Genomic DNA, 21,092 nt, shown 5'->3' with positions numbered 1-21,092 from the left:
AACAAAATACGTAACGAACAAAGAAACGGGCAGGTATGCGTTTAGCTCGTAGAAAGTGGATCCGTTAAAAGAGGCAAATTTCCACGATGATTATTAAAACGCGTTGTGGAAAGATGTTACGAACAATCGACTCCCGTTGTTGCCAATTTTTCAACGAGTCTGATTCGTTTGATTATAAAATTGTAAGACGGAAATGTCGATGAAGCGAACACCTCGATCACGTAGATAACTGTCGACGACTAGAACGTAATGTCAGAGAAAGGGCAGATTAGGACACGGAGTTTCTGCAGAAGTGGCGTGGTTAACCTTCGTACTTTCCGAACAACCGATACAATTACGTTACCATGGAAACCTATTAGCTGGTCGCGCGCCGTAAAAAGAGAATGCAGTATTTTCTCGTTTAATTACCCAAAGGTGCCTTTATAGTCGTTTAATTTAAAGTTTCAAACACTCTACTAGTAAAGAACATGATTAAAGAGAAGGAAAGTTTTGCTCGTAATACGCTCGTTTGCTCTGTGCGTTTCGTTCGTTAAAAAATTACCTAGGCCCGTCAGGTTTCGCGCAACTGAAATTAAAAGATCCTTCTGAAAAACGAACGGGGGTTTGACTCTGGCGATTGCTAGTTCCTCGTGAAAGTAACTGAGATCAGTTGTAAGCTGCGAGTCAGGCTGCGCCGATACCGCCTTCAACGAGCCCCTTGCTTTGATCCTTTTCCCCTTCGAATCAAGTCGACAAAATTAAAGGGGCAGATCACGTTATCTCGTTTTTCTTTTCCTCAAAGACTGTTCATGCTAGGCTTTTTAAAGTTTCATCCCTTATTCGTCGTATACGCCATCACATATCAGCAAGCACATTATTTCACGCCAAGCGAGGTTAATCGATTTAAATTTAGAATTTGTTTGTCGTAACACGAATCGCGATAATTCTACATCCACTCGCGATGGCATGGTACGCATAGGTACCGCGAGAGTCTGTTAAAAACCCATTGCAAGTTATCGATAACCCTCGAACGACGATCGAAGATCGCGACAAAGAGCGGTTTTCTGTAACCGTGGAAAAAATCGAAGCCGATCGGATGTTTAATTGCCTGCCGACTGCATTTAGCGTAATATATTTAACGTTAAGTTGTACGCAAAACGTAACTGATCGTTATCGTAACGAAGGCTCGATTCGTGTCGGTGCATACATGAATGTCAAAAAATCGAGGGAGAGACGTCCTCTCCTTGGAGACACCTCGAATTACGGTGAAACCGGCGACGGCCTTCTCCCGCGAATTCAGGAAAACGTTCACTTATGAATTTTAAAAACGTGCCAAATCCTATCATTCGGCTTAACAACGTCGTGCGATTCGCGTAGCCGTGACATTCGCGTAAATATTAATTTTTGCGCCTACTCTGTTATTCATACGAGTAGTATAGCAGCACGGTGCGCGACGCATTTGTATGGAACGATGCAACGCGAACTGTCCTTTTTTTCTCCTGCACGTTCAACAGCGGTAGTTTAAAAATGTCAAATATTTTAGTTACTTCGAGTACGACTAGCATATCGAATATACGTAGAACGGTCGATTCGATATTCGTGGTGGAAATCGCTTGACGCGCTGCATTTTAAACGATGGCTTAATTTTTAATTTGCGACATTCTTTTGGACTTTGGCCGTTGAGATATTGAACGGCAAAGTTAAAGCTTGATTAATTCTCGCATGGCCGTTACCGGGATCGGTGCAATTAACGGTTGCAGTTAGAATTTACATTAGATTACAATTGAATTCGATTTTGTTCGCGTTAAATAACCGCAGGCATTGCGCGGGGTAGTTGGATTACACGATTTAACCGAAACACGTATATAAATATTCGCGCGGAGATAACGGCTGAAAAGTGCCGTTCAACGACAACTTCGATTTTACGCGATAATAAAGGAGATTATGGAAATGCTGGGCATAATAGTCAAATTTATCGCACCTCAAAACGTGGTAATTCGCCTGTACAAACGTTCTACAAATCCCGATTAACTTAATTACCGGTCATGAATTATCGGCTGTAACGTTTAATAGCAATTGGAATTTCATACTTCTCGAAAAAATATCGTAAATAATCCTATCGTTCGCGTAATGGCAAGATCGGGAGGACGAATAAATCGCCAGGCAAAGGATAAACCTTGTTCAAGGATTTGATCGCGATCTCATTCATAGTTTCGTTCTTTACAACCAGGTACGGATGGCCGTATTATTTCGGATCACCATCTAGGGTAATTAATTATTAATAATTGCCATTTGGCTTCGCGAAGAAGTAGGTTATACCTAATAACTTATCATAATAGCGTCATTTATAAATCTTGGCGAACCAAGTGGTAAGGTTATACGTATAAACGAATAATTCCTAGTTTCTGGAGGAAATACGGAGATAAAAATCTGAAAGACACGATTACCTCTACATATCTACCTTTATAGGTAGATACGTAGGTACCTTACAGAAATAAATGCCAAGCTCGAAACACAAATCAGAAAGCGTTTGCCGACCGATTCAATGACAATATTTGTAATTCATCGAAGATTCAGGTTAAACTATGGACTAGGTAATCGGGCGAATCGAGTGCAGGTTAGTCGTGCGGTTAATTATTCGAATTGCCTAAATACCTGGATGTATTTCACAGAAACGTAGTACTGGTCGAGGTCAGACCGGCTGCAGGAGCGTACTGTTTCACCGGAGATAATTAATGGAGACTTCAGACTAATAGCAGGTTAACACAACCGCATGACGGGGTTACAATGTAAATGGCCATTACTGGCTTTCAACTAAGAAATTAGAGTGACTCGAGTCGCGAACATTCGCGCTCAAAAACACTTTAATTCTCGTCGAAAACTTTCAAGACGTTCGGTCGAAAATGCTAGGTTCAGCACCGTCATCCTAAAATCACGCGGAAGCACACGGGCAACGAAACACAATTAGTTTTAACGTTCGAACTGTAATCGCACGTGTTTAGCGTTTATACTTTTATTAAATTGTTCGTTCGTGTCTTACGTTCTAGTCCTAACGAGTTCTTCTACGATTTAGAAGAGTAAGAGAACGACGTTAACTGGCGCGGCTTGTAAAAGAGTTAGGGTCGACGACCAACGTTTCGAGTAAGAATCACGGAAGCTAAGCGCGCGTGTGCAGGTGCGTGTACCAGGATTTCGGTCAGGTGGACCAATTAAGGACAATCTGCCTCATCGTCGACCATTGTTAGGAACAATGAACGAGCATTAACGAAAAAGAAGCAAAAGAGGAACGAATCGAAGGAACGGATTCGCGTCGGTCAAAAATTTTTGGCTTTCGCGTACTGCATTCCCGCGTTCCATATACGTTGAATTGAATTTTAATTTACCGACGCTGTTGTCGCCATTTCTATAACGAGACGACTGTTTTGCAACGACTCGGCGCGATACGGTGACTACAATACGGATACTATCGCGACAAAGTTAGAAAACGGATACCATGATACCATTTTATATGTTAAGCACGCAGGGTGACGCCTACCGAAATTGGTGCATCTACCGGATAAGCTCCTTTCCTTGTAACTCAGGAACATAACCCGGAGGACATTGCCGCTTGAAACGTCCCAGAAATCCTTCGATGCTCTTGCGTCGCAGCTTTTCTCTCGCAAGACTTTCTAAAACGATGGAAATACCCGATTTTGAAGCGCGTGTCGTAAAATCTCGGTCGTTTAGCGCGAGCGAGCGGAGCACGGTTTGAAAACATTGATTAACTGTCCTATCTAGAGAAGCGATTTAAAAATAAAACTAGGTGTATCGCTGAACGGTGCAACCTCTGAGTAAGCACCAGCGAGCGTTCGTTCGATCATACGCGAAGAGGAAAATAAAATAGAGAAGAAGCAGGAAGTCTGCCAAGTAGGGAAAGAATCTGTATTATTTGCGAACAAGTTTTTGCCTTGTTAACGGCCGCTAAAACCGAAAATTGTCCGTCATTTACCCATACGCGAGATGTAGTAAACTCATACAAGTTTATCATCTTCGTATAGCAAGCATATTTTGGCGAGCGCGATGTCGACCATTTTTCTCCAAGTTACTGCGTAGCCGTCGGTTACGAAGACATTTCAAAGAATATTTCCACGAACGTAGAATTATATCGGAAATGATCTCTGAACCGTAAAACCAGATCGGTTATACCAGAATGATTCTTGTTCGCTTGTACTTGGAATTATGGGTCTCGTCGTGTTTCTCTTGGGAAAGCAATTAGACCAAGGGAACTGGACCTGGATTCGTTGTGCTTCGACACTGATATCTATCTAACCGTTGGAACGATTTAGAGACCCATCGATGAAAATAGGAAACGATACGATTAAAATTTTGTAGAAAATTTGTTGGGTACAGTGCCGTTTGCGTTCGTTGTTTATAGCGACGAACAAGTAAGAAATCCTAGGAAATTGTGTTTAGTATTTCTTTGGTGCAATTCAAAATTCAACTACAGCCTCTAAAATTCCTTCCTCCGTTCTACTGTCCGTTCAAACTTTTGCAGCGTACATAGAAAACCTATGTACATACGTCGCAAGTCAAGATTTCTGCGAAATAGAACGCACAGAAGGCGAGTAGCGGGTGTTTTTTTGCGAGCGGTAGCAGAGAATTCGAGATTGCAAAGAATCGTGAGGTTAAAAGTTGAGAGGGTGTATCGTCGTAGTCGATTAAATGATCTGAGTCCTCTTTGGTATCGGAAGCTTCTCGGCCGAAGTTTCCTGGCCGTTCAATTCGGGCCAATCTCGACGGACGGACGGCCATGAGTCTCAAAGGGAAGTTGGACGGATCGAGGTCGAAATTAAGTTTCGACCCGATTGACGTACAGCCACCGGTGTGCTCGACTTTATCGACCAACCAATTATATTCCTCCTTATGCTCATCCTCCTCCTTCTCTCACCTCGTCTAATCCGTTCACTAGCTTTTATCCTCTATATTTTCTTTCTGCTGCTGTTCTTTTCTCGATGGTTCGTTCGAACGATCGCACCGGTCGTAAACGTAGCGGCTTGGCGGGGCAGGGCGGTGTAGGGCGGGGCGGGGCGGGGCGGATTTCGGAAATAATAGCACTCTCGTTTCTCCCCGATTTTCGTGACCGGGTTGTTCGTCGGCATTGATTTTGGATAATGTCCAATCTGTTTGTTATTTATGGGGAACGAGGTAACTCCGCTCTTCCCTTTCGCTCCTGTTCTTTCACCATTTCGCTTCGACGTGCCAGCCGGCAACCGATTTTCCATCTTTTCCTTTCGCTTGTCCTCCCTCTCTGCCTCTCGCTGTCTCTCCGCCATTCTACAAGGAGCGACCACGTACACCACACTGGGAAATCAATTTTCGGGAACAACGAAATGTCCGCCCTTTTCAGTCCTACCGCGTGACGCTGCTGCATCGATGTATCCCTCGGAACGCGGTCGCATCTCGACATTCTACTTTATCACATCGACAAATATCAACTGACCGATCCAATTATCGTTTCGAGAATCGCCGCTGCAACGCGGTCCACCGTTAATTACACCTAAAATGTTGTTTCCTATTCCCGTCTCCTATTGCTTTCGAAATTTCTGTAACGAACGGTATCTTCGATCTATCTCTTGTCTTAGTTTTTCATTTTACCGAAAAGAAATTCATCGCGTTTCATTTATTCGTCGTCCACCTTCGAATACCTTTAATAGAACATTAATAACGTTACGTTAGAATTCTTATCCTGTTCAGCGAAACGATCGCGTTCGATTCTTGTATCCGATCGACTTACGTAGTTGGGCTAAATTTCATTCGCCTCTTCAGTTCCTAGTTCTGTGTTCCCTAGTTCCCTGTTCCTGTACGTACTTACGCGTTGATACGAGATTCCTGTCGATTTTCGCTCGCCGTGCCGTTAACGTCGAGTTCGCCACCGTCAGGGATTAAATATTCAAGAGTCGTGTACAGGAGGGCCGTCAAAATGTTACATGCAACTCAAACCCCTCAGGAGATATCGAAAGTTTTATTGCATTGACAGATTTCGTGGTGTACCGCCGTGCGGCATTCTCGAGCGAATTCTCGTCTTTTCTCTTTTTACCGGTAGTTCTGCCAACTTTCTTTTTCTTCGAAACACCTCTTCATTGGAAATTCGCGATATCTTTAACCACTTTTCCGATGTTAACAGTCGATAAAATTCAAGCGATTCGATAGCGAGCGTGTAATTATATATCTTATTCGAAATTTTATTTTAAAAAGATTAAAAAATTATTCAACACGATTCAGTTTGCAAAATTGATTCTATCGGAGTCTATGGAACAGAATAATTTTCATGCACTTTTCACAGTACGTTTGTTGGTTCGCGGTAACGTTGTTTTTCCATACGAACGTAGTGTTTCAACCAAATTCTACAGGCATATTCGCTTCCAGGCATATTTTTTTGTTTTTAGGTTGCATTTAGGTTGTATCGCGAGATTAAATATACAACGCAGCACCCGCGTAAAACGCGAGTTCCATTTCGAACGTTAAATATTAGATGAAATAACGAACAAGGGATTAATTATTTAAAAAATTTTGCAAATCGACCGTATGATTAATCGTGGTATCGTCTCTATCGCTATTGCAACTGCTTCCTTAGCGACAAAATTTAAAGATATCACGGGAATTGGAGGCAAATGTTATAGGTATTTTGAGACTCTGTCTATTTTGCGAGTAGCTAACTCTACATTCAGCGCACACTCTTACAAAACGAAGCACTAATTTTAGCAAAGAACATTTTAAACTTTCGATCGACGTTTGGTTTGAAGATGTAAAGCCAATAATTTGAGTTTTCTGTATAATCCGTATGTTTGCGTGGAACTTGGCAAATATTTTCGCAAATTTGACACGCGTTTTGTTTGATCTGTCGAGGTTTTCGTCGTGCCTCTTACAAACTTACTCCGATCGTATGCATATCGTGTATCGTATTTATTACGAAATATCTCTTAAACTATCGAGCGCTTACGAAAACGGCCAAATGTTTGTTCTCTGTCTAATACCCTATGACGATAGGAAACGCTACAAGCATCGTAGTCGACTTTTTGAAGATTATCTGGTGCCTGGTGTTACGTAACAGCAAAGATGAAACTTGTCCGAACCGGAGAAATTTTGAGAGCGTATTCGAGCGTATTTTCGCCGGGAAATGAAAGCTCGTAATCTCGAAAGGAAGTTTCAGACCGCAGAACGTTAAACGAGAAAGGCGCAGCTGTTCGCGTTAGTTCGAGAAGCACTAAAAATTGGCGATGACGTTTCGTTATAAAATTACGGTCGATTAATTAAAGCGGTAACATATTTGCCAAAGTAGAATCGATTTTAGCAGCTATCGAGAGGCGAAATTATCCGTAAACCGGTGACGTACAGCTTCTTCGGCATGATCTTGCACTAATATAGTGCATCTGCGCTCTCGGTGTCTCGGTATCTGTACCGTGTACGCGTATTAACGCAATAACCGTGGAAATGACGCAGGGGTTAGATCGTAGACGCAAGGCGGCAGAGGTACGGTACGCGGTGTATCGTCGTAGAAAAGGTTTTCGCGAAGCTATCGTTTAATCGCGTGATCCCGGTTAATGGGTAAGATTCCGCAGCCGTGCAACACGACCCGCACGCTACGGCACTTGGAGATACGTCGCGATCGCTAAGATTTTCATTAATATCCTTTGGTTTCGTTGCCATCGGCTTTTGCCTCTGTGTCTCTGGGTCGAAATGCTAAAAGTAAAATCGAATGTACGGACGCGATGCGCGACTGCAGGTGCGCGGCGGTTGCACGTCGGTGACATACCGCGCTTAATCATTAGCTAATATCCAGCACGGTTGCACGGCATCCCCGCAATACGAAAGGTGATATAGCTCTTGGCTACTTGCTGCCGCACTCTGCGGTTTCGCTAGCCGGAGTTTGCGATTCAAAACGAGCAGACCTGTACGAGCCGAGGGCGGAAAATCAAGAACGAAAATACACGCGCTCTACTAGTAGCTAATTTTCGAGCATGCGGCAAATTGCAAGAATAGAAATGTAACGGCGAAATGAAACGCGAGAATGGCAAGATACGAAACAAAGAGCGAGCCATTCCGACGATGTTTTCAAGATTTGGATTTCGAAATACGCTATATCGTCTATAGGCGCTGTGTTGTTTCGTTTAAAAGATAAAGCGGAACAAGGGACCAAGGTACGGTATAATTTTCAAGGGTAAACGATACACGCTAGCAAAGAATGAAAGGTGAAAGACAGATCGTTAGAATGTTAATCAGGGCTATAAATTCTACATTGCTGTTATCGTACTTCATATACTTGGCGTGGACGGTTTTTCACGGCTGAAAATATCTAAGAAGATAAGACCGGGGACCAAGTTCGGATCGTAAATCAGAAAACAGGGTGGCGGTCAGTCGAGCCGCTGAGCTTCATCTCGTGCACGAACGTGATTTATACGGTCACCGTGTACGTACAACCGAAACTGCAGCTCCACCAGCCTTCTTAGTCGTCTCGAACATCTACCTTCCTTGTGTTAACTTAACCCAAGTCTCCAGAGATGGGTTATATCGAGTTAAAAACACTCGTAACTCCAGTGCATTTAAACGCCACTACTATGATACGATACGATGCGGTACGATACGATACGATACGACGCGATACGATGCACGGGCTACCGAGACAACGGCGCATATTCACGAGGAATGATTATTATCGCCATTTCAATGGGGTCTCATTTGTATTACCGATTAACAGTTCTGCTATCGTGGCAACCATCGATGTCGACTGTGAGCAAAGGATTCTGTATTTCTGTATTTCCGTGCTTGCGTCACAAGATCCTTCTTTCGATTGGTAACGCTATAGGATGATAAACTTGCTCGCGGGGTGGTCAGAAATACGATTTCTATCTTGTTTCTAAATCGTCGCCTCACCGGTTCTTTAAATTAATTGTTTTAATGGAATTAGTTTTTCGACGGATATAAATAAAAGCCTTTTATAACAAGCGACAGAAATAAAAAGTTATCGTCGTCGTATTTAAGGGCACTTCAATTATGTAAAGCCCTTCAAGGAACACAGTGGAACGAAATAACGTGGATCGAGCTCCCTTCGTGACACTTGGCGCTAATAGAATTCGTCGGATTATACATTGGCGGGCACTTAAACGTAAGTGCTTAAGTAAATTACTTCGCGAGAGCATCAACCCTCGACGTCTTAAATATCGTTCGAATTATATTAATTCGTAACGTTAACATTTAAAATTTTGCGACGCACTCGATATTGTAAAATTACTCGACTCTTGAATTTTAACGAAATTTACTCGAAAAGCAATTGTAATATTCGATGTTTCTACTACTCGTAGGGGCAAACCCTACTATACGTATATGCGATATGCGTGTAATTGGGAATAATTTGTAATAACAATATTCACGGTTATGCAAATCGAATTACGCACAATGTTCGGAGTTAATTAAACGTAATTTTAATTCGTACTAAAATTCGAATAATAAGGTAGTTTGCTTTTAGTACTCTAGAAATGGAGGACGATGCTTTACCTCATCTTTAAACTGTAAACATAGGTTAGCGATTTTCGTGCTCGGTCGTCGTTAACTCGTAAAGGAGATTTCAAATCCAACGTCGTTCATTGTGTCAAAGTTACAAATGCCGTAATAGAATTTCATTGCTTCCGGCAAGTATCGCAGAATAGCTGGACATACATATGTACGTAGTTAGCCGTTCGATATAGTTGAGTATGCGTAATGTTTCCTAAGCGGATAACCACGAATCATCCGCTGTGAATAACATCATTCCGATTAATTCTCTCGCGCTCGTTTTACAATAACGATAATTTTTTACACAAAAGTCACGTAGTACAGCAGGGGCATTATAAATTTTACGATACTTTGTATACCGTACGAAGTATACGTACGTGTATCAAGTCAAAAAGCAAACAACAGCGTCATGTGGCGCGATTTGTCGCGCAAATGTCTATGGCAAATACGCTCGTGTTCGCGATGATATCTTCGTTCGAGAAAAAATTGTTAGGGAAAGACCAACAGCTAGGAAAGCCGTGGAGATTGCGCGACGTCAGTGGACACGGCACGGCGAGTGGAGATTTGGAGAAGCAAGGCGAAAAAGACAGCAACGGCGGCGTTTCCCGCGAGCAACCGTATCGCTCGATTAACCTGTATGCGCGTGTCGCTCAATTTATTGGACGCGAGACAAACTTCGTTCGCTGAGAAGAATGAACGCGCAACAAAGCGAGAGAAAGCTCGCGTCGACGGAATCAATGACGGAAACAAGAAGCAACGAAGAACGGAGAAACGGGGAACGAGAGGTTGAGTTAAATAAGTAAAATAAAGAATAGGATGAATGCTAAGGAGCGACTTGGAACGTACAGAGTGGGAGAAACGATTGACCAAGGCAACGAAACGTGCGTAATTAGTTCAGTGGAAAGAGCAACGGTGAAGACAAACGCGCGTAGATTCGTAAAAAGAGAACGAGACAGGAGGAAAATCGAGAGAATAAAAAAGCTCGCGAACGAGGGTGACGAAGTCTGTCGCAATATCCTGCAACAAAAGCCAATAAATAAGGGACGGCTTTACCGCGGAATTAAAACACATACATCACGATGTTGGCTGGTAGGCGTCTCCTTGTTTCCGGTTCTCGTCAGCTCTCGCTCCGACCGCTTTGTTCGATCGCTGTTTCTCTGTTTCTGCGCTGTGCAGTTCGAAACTGCGGCCGAATCGAACCTCGAATTAATCTTGGTCTGGCACTGATTGCGAAATAATTTCGCGATTGAACCGTCCGCCTCGACAGCTTCCGATCGTTACCAATGACGCAAGACGCGAACGTTCGCGAACATCGCGCGAATATATGTCTTTGAACGACCGATACTTCCTCGTGGAATCTTCCTACAGGTAAATCTCTTGATTTACGAAGGTAATTCGTTTCATGGCCACCGCGATGGTTTTCGCGCGTTTCACGCTATATCGTACCCCTCTAGTTATCATCCTACCAACGGATACTGTGTTTTGATAATGAATTCCCGTCGACGTGGTTAGCTACTTCATCTTACGGTTTGTATATGTATATGAGAAGAATTTTACTTCTCAATTTCCAAGTTCCCAGAGAAATACCATCGAAATAAAGTATCTCGTTCCACGAAGCTCTGCTATGCCAACAGCAATATCGATAGCAGTAGTAATTTACGCAAACTGTTTATTTATATAGAAAAAGGTACGAACGGCTTTACAGGGTTTACCGTAACGTGGAAAATTTATTCGTGTAATGCAGGACACGCTATCGAATACTTGGTTATTCCGCGTTCCAATTGGATACTTATTCGATAGTTTAGTAGGCGCGCATAGCGTTTCGAACAGGAGATTCGCAAGTTTGCAGGGAAAATTTATTCGCGATACATCGATAATTTGCATATATTCACGCTTTGGATAAAAGTTTCGCAAGCCACGAAGTATGTATATTTTTTTAATCGATAAACGACGCGTTGTTGGAAATGTTGAAGAAGCAAAGTAGACACGATCCGTGTGTCTATTATAAATATTTCGTATTCACGGATACCATTGTTTTCGATCCCGTTTCGATCGATCTTGCACGAATCGAAAGTTCGGATCGATTTGTAGCTAGATACGAATTCGCGTTAAATTAAAGCAACTTGATCGCGCGTATTTGTAAACGCTACTTGTATCTAGATCAGATATGAGTTAGGTTTACCTAGATCCACACAAGCATCCTATGTATTACCTAGCTAGGTTTAGGTGACATATGGGTTAGGTCTATCTAGGTTTACCTACACATTCTCTATATTCTGGATGCTCTGTGTGTTTCCATGATCCGAGTTACGGATGGCTTGAATACTGCCGGGCTGTGGGGTTAACCCAACCTTACATTTACAATTTCTTTTCTTCCACTTAGCGGTCGATAACGCGCAGCTTACTCCGAGGGACGTATCAAAGCAAGTCGTTTTATTCTCGAGCGATTACGGGTCTCTTCAAAATTTTTAATCGTCGCTTCTCTGTTTTATCTTTCAGGCTGATAGATGCCAATCTTTTTTGTCCGCTATTTCGCTAAACTTCTATCTCGGTAAATTTATGTCGGTAATCCGTACCGTCGCGTTTCTCTACGATGTTGTTAAAACGAAATTGTCGAGGATCAAAAAGTAATTGATATGGAAACGCTGTCTCGATTCTCGTAACGGAAAATAGCTATTCGACGAAGCGATTGAGAAATTTGTCCAGAACTTCGTGTATCGCGCAAGATAGATAAATGATACGTAGTTGGAAATCTTTAAATGGTCCTATACACGGTGATAACATTTATCGTTCTTACAATGATAATTTACACGTAATCGAAATTGTTCACTGTCTCTCGAAAGTCTCGTATCCGTTATTAAAGCGTATCATGAAACTTTTCCTTTAAGGAAAGTTTGCAACCGGCGTCGAACTTTGATCTCGATCGTGCATCGATTCAAGGGTCATCGATATAAAACGTAGGACCTCGTGGTCGATCGACGAATACAGGAGTTCTTGCTAAGGAGGATCGTGAAGGAAACGAGCCAAGTTGCCAATTACGTTCGCTGTTCATTGGTGGGAGTTAGGCCGGCAGCGAATGAGACGCAGGGGCCGTGGGTAGACATTTCCGTAGCTATCAAAGGCGCGATGGGGAAGAGGGTATGCAGAGGGTAGAACAGGAAGGTGGAGGAGATGTAAATGGTGCGCTTCATTAACGTGAGTTACCGTCACATCCATTATTCGCGGTAACCGAGCTGACAAGCGCGATTCCAGCTTGTCCAGGGCATTACTGTGCCGCGTTCCTTCCTGGACAGCCAAATTGGAGCGAGCTGATGCCGTCGTCCTAGAAAACGTTCTCCGCGACAGCACCGCGTAATCGCTCGAGCCTGCTTTTAATAAGAGGAGCGATCGTTCCTTTTCCGTCCGGAACGATCGCTGGTCGGCCGAGCTGTTCGCGATTAACATACCTTCGTTAATTTCGCGTTCAGCGCGTGCTTCAGCTTCAGCACCGAAGCAACGCGTCGCGTCCGCGCTGCCTCGACGCGATACTCGTCTTCCAGGAACGTCACGTTCCTAAGGAAGCCACGAATTTGTGCACCCTTCTCAAAAGTAACGCCGACACCGACGTTCGCGCAGTCTAAAAATGAAATTTTTTTAAAACGCGGGACAGGACATGCATATTTGGAAATGTTCCTTCGCAACTCGTTTCAGGTTAGCCATCTTTGAAGCGTTACGCTACGATACTTGCCACATCGACTACTACTAAAATCACTACGAACTTTTCATCCTGTTAAACGAAATATAAATTTAGGGAAACATCGAATCGTGCGTTGATCGATTTACACGATACCTGAGCCATCGCTGGAAAAGATCAACAAAGTTAAAACGAACGAATAACAAACGATACGGCTACGAACAAAGGAGACGTCCGTCGCGTTGAAATCTGGAAATTCTTAAGCGCGGTATTTCGTTGATATTAATTGGAGTTGGAATTAATTCTCCGCCCTCTCCTCGTACTATATTACGAGCCACCTGAAAACTTGATTAGTATTCCCCAGAGCTGCGCCAACACGCTGACAGTGGATTTCTGCGAATAGTTGGAAATCGAAGTAGATATAGCGAACTCGATCGCCGTCTACGAGCCAAACTATGCCATGGAGGAGATTCTGCTCTTCAACTTTCATTTGTTACGCATCTAGCAAATGCAACGAGAGGAATGAATGTTATGTCGAAGCTTATCCTATGCTCGGTTGATTTTAATCGTCGATCGCGATGCGTTTCCTCCGAGCTAAACGCTATTCGCTCGCGTTACATACTCTCGTCGCGTCGATGATGAAAAGCTAATGAATGCCGTTGCAACGTTACCACGCTGTTCTCTGGATCCTCGATCATTAAAGTCATTTCTTGTTAATTCTCATGAAACTCGCAACGCAACTAAACAGGAACGAGCCTTATTGTTTCCGTGTTAGCTTTATACGATCGTATCGATAAATTATACCGGTCGTGCATATTTGCCTTTCGTTTATCCACCTTTGCTATTCGATCACTATCGTCTCAACGAAAACGACATTGTTAATACCATAGTATTATATCAAATTCGAAGACGCGAAAACCGAGTTACGTGAAATTTGCTTTCTTTCGTCGCTTTTCAATCGGAAGAACGATAAATTCAGCTCGTGTTCTCCGGTTATTAGAAAATACGCGAACGTTCCGAGTTTTAGGAGCGTTCACGTTAGGGCCGATAGAACTGGGATCGTTACGCGATCGTCGATTCACGTAGGTAATACGTTGCAAAAGCATTTCGATAGCACCATCTACTTAACACGCATGCGAAAAGAAACACGATGGAAGCAATAATTTTCACTCGGTACTGCAACAAAGAGACTGATTTATCATTCGGATATCGATCAGAAACTGCGATGCAATTTCGACCACTTGAAAATTAATACTGCGCGATATGACAGGTGTGTGTGTGTGTGTGTGATACGCGACGCGGAAAAGTGATTATATCGTTAATCATCCCTGTGATCGGTGTAGCTAGCGGATCCGTCTCTTTGTTTTTATTCCAACCGAACGGCTGGTTGATTGGGCCAATGGAAAAATCGTCGAAAATGGTTCGTTAATTATCGGTATTTCGTATCGATGGACCGACGTCGATGGGACGCTGCGATTAACATGCAAATCTACTCTCTTCCGATGTAGATTATTTCAAGAATCACCGATTCATAATTAACGTTGGAAATCCATCAGGCGACGGCGCTGTAGGCTCGGCCGGATTGCTTCGTTTTAAAATATGCCGCACTGATTGTCGTCTCCGCGTTAATTAATGCGATCGTACGAAGAATCGTACGAAATGCCTCTGTCTGTCCCCCTCTTTCCCTTCGTTGGCTCCCTTTAAAAGTGCCACGTTGTACCGCGATGTTCCTTTTCCGATCGGAGAGCCACACAAAAAATTCGGACGCGGATCTTTATTTCGAACGACTCTGTAATTCGAACTGATATACGAGGTCATCTCATTACTGGATATGCGCGTAATTAGTTCAGTTGCATCATGTAGGTACGCGTCCTGCCGCACATGCGACGTAGATCTACAAACTACGTCAATTTCTATTACACTGGCGCTACGTGCCACGGGTTTTCGATAGAATCAACCAAAATAAAGTTGTTCGCAGCAAACTAATCGCATACCATAGTAACGATCGATCGCTTTATATTTTATACGCATTTCATTTTCCGATTATCCATGACAATCAAATTTCATTTTCACCGTGTAATACTCGAATAAAAGATTTAAACGGTTACGTACACGTGCATGATGGCATGCGGCGCAATATATTTTCCATATACGTGAAATCCATACGCGCGTGTTTATGAACAAACGCGCCAAGTAAATCCTGTCGTTTCTGTCATAGAAACTCGACCAAAAAGGATGAAAATATTCGCGTTGTTTGAGATATCTCGGGTTCAATTTTTTAAACGCGCAACTCCGATATTCGGAGAACCTCGTTACGCGTGAAACGTCCGCACCATGGTTTGCCCAGATTTCGCGCGCCTCTTGCGCTCTTTTATTCGTATTAAGACATCGTGATGTTGTTTCGTGGCCGTGACATGGGTTTGTACTAACGCCGTATAATTATACGCGAACGAATGCAAATCAAAAGCAACGCAAAGCTGATTAAAAACCGACAAACGAGTATTTCAAGGGAACAAGTGTAACGGTCGTAACCGTTATAGGGCAATAAACGTATAGAACTTTATACAAATAAAATGATCTCTCGTTTTCAGAGTATGGCGACTGAATAACAGAGCTGGCAAGCGGCAAAAGTAGCAAACGAGTCAAAGTTTTATCGTAGTTTTGTCGTAAGTTCTGTCGTAAATTCTAATCAATAGGATTTTTATACGCTTTTGATCAATTTAAAGAGGCAAAAATACTATATATAAAAAATAAAATATAAAAAAAATAGAATATTCGATGTATCACTCGTCGTAATTTCTAGCAGTGAAAACAAATTGCTACGTAAGTTGCATTTCTTTGATTCTCTTCGAAAATATCCGCAGTCTGGTAACGAGTTTTCCAACGATCGATTCGCTCGATTATTGCCGTGTTCCTATTTTCACGGCTGCCAATTATTTGACCCGTTCCTGCAACACAGCTCGAGATACTGGTATCGAGGCGCGTTGACACCTCGCAACGTGACACACCATGTTCCCCTACACGGCGGTAAGATACCCAGATCCCATTATCCTCGATTCGATGGATCTTCCACAATGGCTTTTCCTGCAAAATTTAATAAATGCGCCTTCGCTTGAACATCGGTAACTTGTCGAGATAGAAGGCGGTTATTCTTAAAAATGATCGTATTTCCGAATCAATGATTTCCGTGCGCGTACCGGAACGTGCTCCAACGGTAGCAACGGCAGCAAAGACAGTAATGGTAGTAACAGCAACAGCAGCAGCAGCAGCAGCAGCAAACTGACTTTTCTCTTTAAAACCCAGAGGGGATAGTCGTGGAACGAAGAGAATCCAGAGAAAGGAGAGAGAGGGATTCTCCCCTATCTTTTCGCGTGCTTTCCACGACCAGCTCATTTATCAAGCTGGCTTCCATTAATATCCGACAAAATAGTACAGGGACGCGTGACATCCCATAGAAGTCATGGCTGTCCGGCAAGCGGTACCAGGTTCTGCATCTCACGGTGCCTATATCTGGCAGAGTTTCGCACGCGTCTCTAAGGCCACGTTTTCGGATAGCATGGCTGACCGACTCGGCTCCCTCGAGCGTATGCCGCGTGACGCGATTAGTAATGTTCATCCGATGCTCTCTCGTGCGAGTTTGCAAGCAATATCATACTACCAAGTACGAAGCGGCTGTCGACTCCGAACCTTGTTTGCTTCCCAACTACGTTTCCACGCTTCCCGCTACTTAATTGCTAATCTTTCTAAATTACAATATCCTTCTTCTTACAACCTGTTGTGAGAATTATTTCAACGTCTTCGGCATGTCGATACGTTTCCTCTGTTATTTAACGTTACGAGTTACAAATATTAAATTCTTTCAGGCCCGAGAATACTTCGATACGATTACGTACGACAAATTGATAGATACCGCGAAAGCGAAATAAGACTTAAAAAGAAAGAAGAAAACTGGACAAAACCGTTTGTATCGTTCGTTGGGCATTGAAAAGAACAGATAAGCAACGGTATTACGCACGTTGTATTATGTAATGTAACGATATAAAAGAATCGTACTTTGAAATTCCCATTACCCGCAGTCCGTTAGTTACGTTACGAAAAGCGGAAACGAAGAAAATAAATTGGTACAAAATAATTGGTACAAATTGGTACAATAAAGCATAATGTTTACAACTTTCAAACATTTATATAGACTCGGGAAAATAAGCGGCATGTCGATCGGATTACTAGGTAAAATTTCATCGTTGCTTTTTGTTACGAATTAGACGAAAATTGTTTGAAATTGTTTTAATCTGACGAACGAGACGTATATGTTTGGAAAAAGTCACGTAATCCACGGAAATGTACGGAATTACGTTTGATTCCACGCAAACACGAACGACTGCACGCATTCGCTTTCCCATCTTATCCTCGGATTTCCAGTGATTTAGTCCAAGTCATAGGGATTTGTTTGCGCAAAAGCTTTGCAACGTGTTTTCTATTAGAAAGCTTAGGTGGTGTGCTCCTACGAACCGGTCTGTATCGCGTTTTCCTATCGTTAATCGAAGATCGGGAAGCTTTCGGAAGCGATTCAACAAGGAGATTTATTACGAAAGTTAATCGAATGGCGGCTTTGGTGAAACGAGAAACTTGTACTTATTGTTAGTTAGTGTACTTTACCGAATAAGATTACGTTGCGTTCACTTTCTATTCCTACTTTCTATTTTCACGCTGTTAATCGGCAGAACTACGATAGGAACGATAGAAACAACAGCTTCAACTGCTTCGTCGATCGAAAATAAAAGCAGCGTTCCTTTTAACGCGGTACCGTAGAGACTTTGGGTGTATATTCTTCATTTCGGTACATTAAGATCGTCAAAGTGCGTATTTCAAAATGCAAATAAAGAGGCAGCGAAGGCGGTAACGAATACTTTGAAAAACTTTGAAAAACGATAAAGACCTACGGGTATAGGATTGTTCGACGAGTGGTAAGTTTTGCCGATAATGGGGCTATCGACGTTCCTTGTTTTTCTTCGACTACTACCGCCGGCAGCTTTGTCGATAGCGCTACCGACAACGTCCGGTTCCCCGCGCCATCCGCTCCGTTCATGCGAAATGGAAAAAACGATTATAGACGAGACGCGACCAATCTCACCTAAATGTTAATCGTAATTAAATTGCGTCTCGATTATTCCTTTCTCTACGGATATCTAGACCTTTGCGGGTTAACCAAGTGCGCGACGAGCTTATATTTGAGAAATTTACAACGTTAAAAACGTCCAGTGGACGTTCGAGTTTGATCGATTAGGCAACGGATGATTACAGATCGAGGCTGAAGCTTTTAAACGGACGTCGCCTGAAGATAACAAGAATTTGTCCTGGAGCGATCGTGAGCGTTGAACTGTACAAAAGTTCATTGTACTTGTAAATATACAGAAGGGTCATAATCCGGCGCCCAAACCCTGCAACAGCCAACTTCAACCGGAGTAATATTAATTTTCAACTTTATCTCGTTAGCTTTAAAACGTGGGTAAAATGCGAGATAGAAGGCGCGAACCTCGAGATGCTTTTATTCCTTCGAGTGCTTTGTCAAATCGAAAAGGGTGGAAGATCCAACGTTCGAGTCCAACGCATCCTTTCTGCCGGTCGAGAAAGACGTGGAAAACAACGTCGGGTCGTCTAACGTTGATCGATGTTTTCCAATAATTCTTGTCGCTGATCAGAGTTCTAGAGGACGCGAATATTTTTCTTATTTGCAATTTCGCTCGATCGAGCTGCGAATAAATAATATCGAGCTTGCGCCTTTCACGTTTTCCGATTGACTCTCAAATTACAGAATGTCTCGCGACACTCGTCGATATTCGAAAGCAATTAAACTTCTCTTCCCTTCGAGCTTTTTGTCCAGCCGGTTTTTGCGTCTGGCTTTCTTCTTCGCGGCTTCCTCCATTACTTATCGGCAGCCTTTGTGCAGAGTTCGCATTAAAGCGGCCTTTATCCACTTTTTCTCTTTCTCTTCGACTAATTCAGTCTATCGTGACAAGCCACGCTCGAAGGACCTGTTCGTTTAGGTTCGCGAGTCAACTCATACGCACCCGGCTTCTTCTCGCATCTGCTTATCGTTGTAATCTTCATTTGCGATATTTATCGGAAAAATTCTCTACGCTATTCGCAGTTTTACGATTTTCCTGCAAGTTACGCCTTCCAATTTTTAAATACCAAGATTTAAACAAAATTGCTTTACATTATTAGACGGAGCATCTATTTTAAACTATATCGACCAACGATTGAATAACTGTTCCATCCGTTTGCCTTTAAATATTGGATACATTTTTACACGTGCATTTATTATCAACATTGTCGACGTACCTCTACTCGTAACCTTTTGGCGCTACTGTCTTTCGTACTCTCCATTTTCATGTACTCTGACGATGATCCTACGTTGCGCGTTCGGATATTTAAAAAGTTTTGAAATACCAGCAGAGAAGCTAAACTCGCGCTTACCATAGTAACTCCCCGAATTTTGATCGACCGATTTGAAAGTCAATACACCGTCGCGTCGCGGAGATCCTTTAAAACGAATTAAAGTTGCAACGCGTTTGAAAATTTCCATTTCGAGTCGTCTCGACGGCGCGCGTATCTGGAGGTCTGGATGGATACCGAGCAACTTGATCTATGTAATTTTCTTTTGCAACGTATTGTAACACGGATCGATAGACCGACTCAGACGGTTCCTTTCAGACTTTATTTTCTGCTCGCCAACTTTTATTTATACGAGGTGTTTTCGACCGTAAAGTCGGTTTATACGCGTCAAGCCGGTCAAATACGCGTTCACACTCACATTCCATATCCCTGGGAAAGCGAATCCTGCGTCTCCGACAAATTCCATCGATCGTCATTGTTAATTCTCGTTGATAAAATTCTCTGGTAAATATTTGTATTAATTTCAAAACTCGATCGAACGAAAGGCGTATATGACGCCTATAACTTTGTGTATGTATCTTCTCCTCTCGATATCGATGAACAAACAGTCCATTGCTGCGGAAAATGAGCTTTTCTTCCGTGATAGTTTATTGCACCGTGACTCGAAAGGAATCAAAGATACAAAAGGTTTCAATAACCGGAGGCTTTTCCGGCAGGTATACTTGCGCGTCGTCTCCCAAATGGATTTCGCATTGTCGTGCCGGAAGCTGCATGGCACGCTTTATTTCCTCTTTTCCCTCGGCGACGCGTCCTGACGTATCAATCGAATCCTGATACGGAATTGTCACGGACGCGTTCGTTGCAGTCCATTAATTTTGAAATTCGTCCAACTAGAAGATGATTCGCATAGGAGCGCGATACGCTGTTCCTGTCCCTTCTATTCCGTTTTTCTCCGCTTCCCTGTTCGAAATCTTCGCGAAAGGAACACATTCTACCAGCTGTACGATAGGACAGCTTAAGCGCAACACTTTTTAAATGGAGTTCTGTTCTTGCACAATGGCAGGTCCTTGCGACAGGACCCTTAGATGCGCGACTTCGACGAACACGGGCTTAGGTTTGACGAAAAAGCTACACTGTGCCCACTATGGTTCGTCGTTTCGAGGGACGAAATGGATCAAAAGCGCGAGAAAGCTCGCAATCGTCAAATGGATTTCTCTATCGCGACGTTCTAGGTTTCTATTTCTGTTATTTTTCATCAAACACTCTAGGAATCGTATAAACTGTCCTCCGTTTCTCTTTGCGACTCTGCTCGATGGTCCCAGTTTTTAGATGGCTGAATTTCCCTTACCGCGAACATCGTTATAAACGGTAATCCGCTTGCTTGCTTTTGATTGCGTTTGACGTAAGTAGAATCGGTTACAGCCAAGTATCGGTATGATTTTACATTATCCTATTAATAGACTGTTTCGACGTAGTTGGTATATTTTAAATTGCAAATTAAAAGCGACCGATCTAG

General features: G+C 42.9%; 1 protein-coding gene across 1 annotated transcript in view; it reads right to left on the bottom strand.

The window, feature by feature from the left end:
* LOC126915100 (lysosomal acid glucosylceramidase-like) overlaps positions 1–18,428 on the bottom strand; it is a 147,826-nt gene extending 129,398 nt beyond the window's left edge. Inside the window, exon 1 of the mRNA XM_050719504.1 lies at positions 18,425–18,428. The gene's annotated coding sequence lies outside the window, so the exon portion shown is untranslated. The remainder of the gene's footprint in view (positions 1–18,424) is intronic.
* Between the last annotated feature and the right edge of the window lie 2,664 nt (positions 18,429–21,092).

This window comes from Bombus affinis, chromosome 4, assembly GCF_024516045.1.
Source record: "Bombus affinis isolate iyBomAffi1 chromosome 4, iyBomAffi1.2, whole genome shotgun sequence".
Lineage (NCBI taxonomy): Eukaryota > Metazoa > Arthropoda > Insecta > Hymenoptera > Apidae > Bombus > Bombus affinis.
Note: the sequence above shows the minus strand (reverse complement) of the source record. Positions and strands in the feature narration are given on the sequence as shown.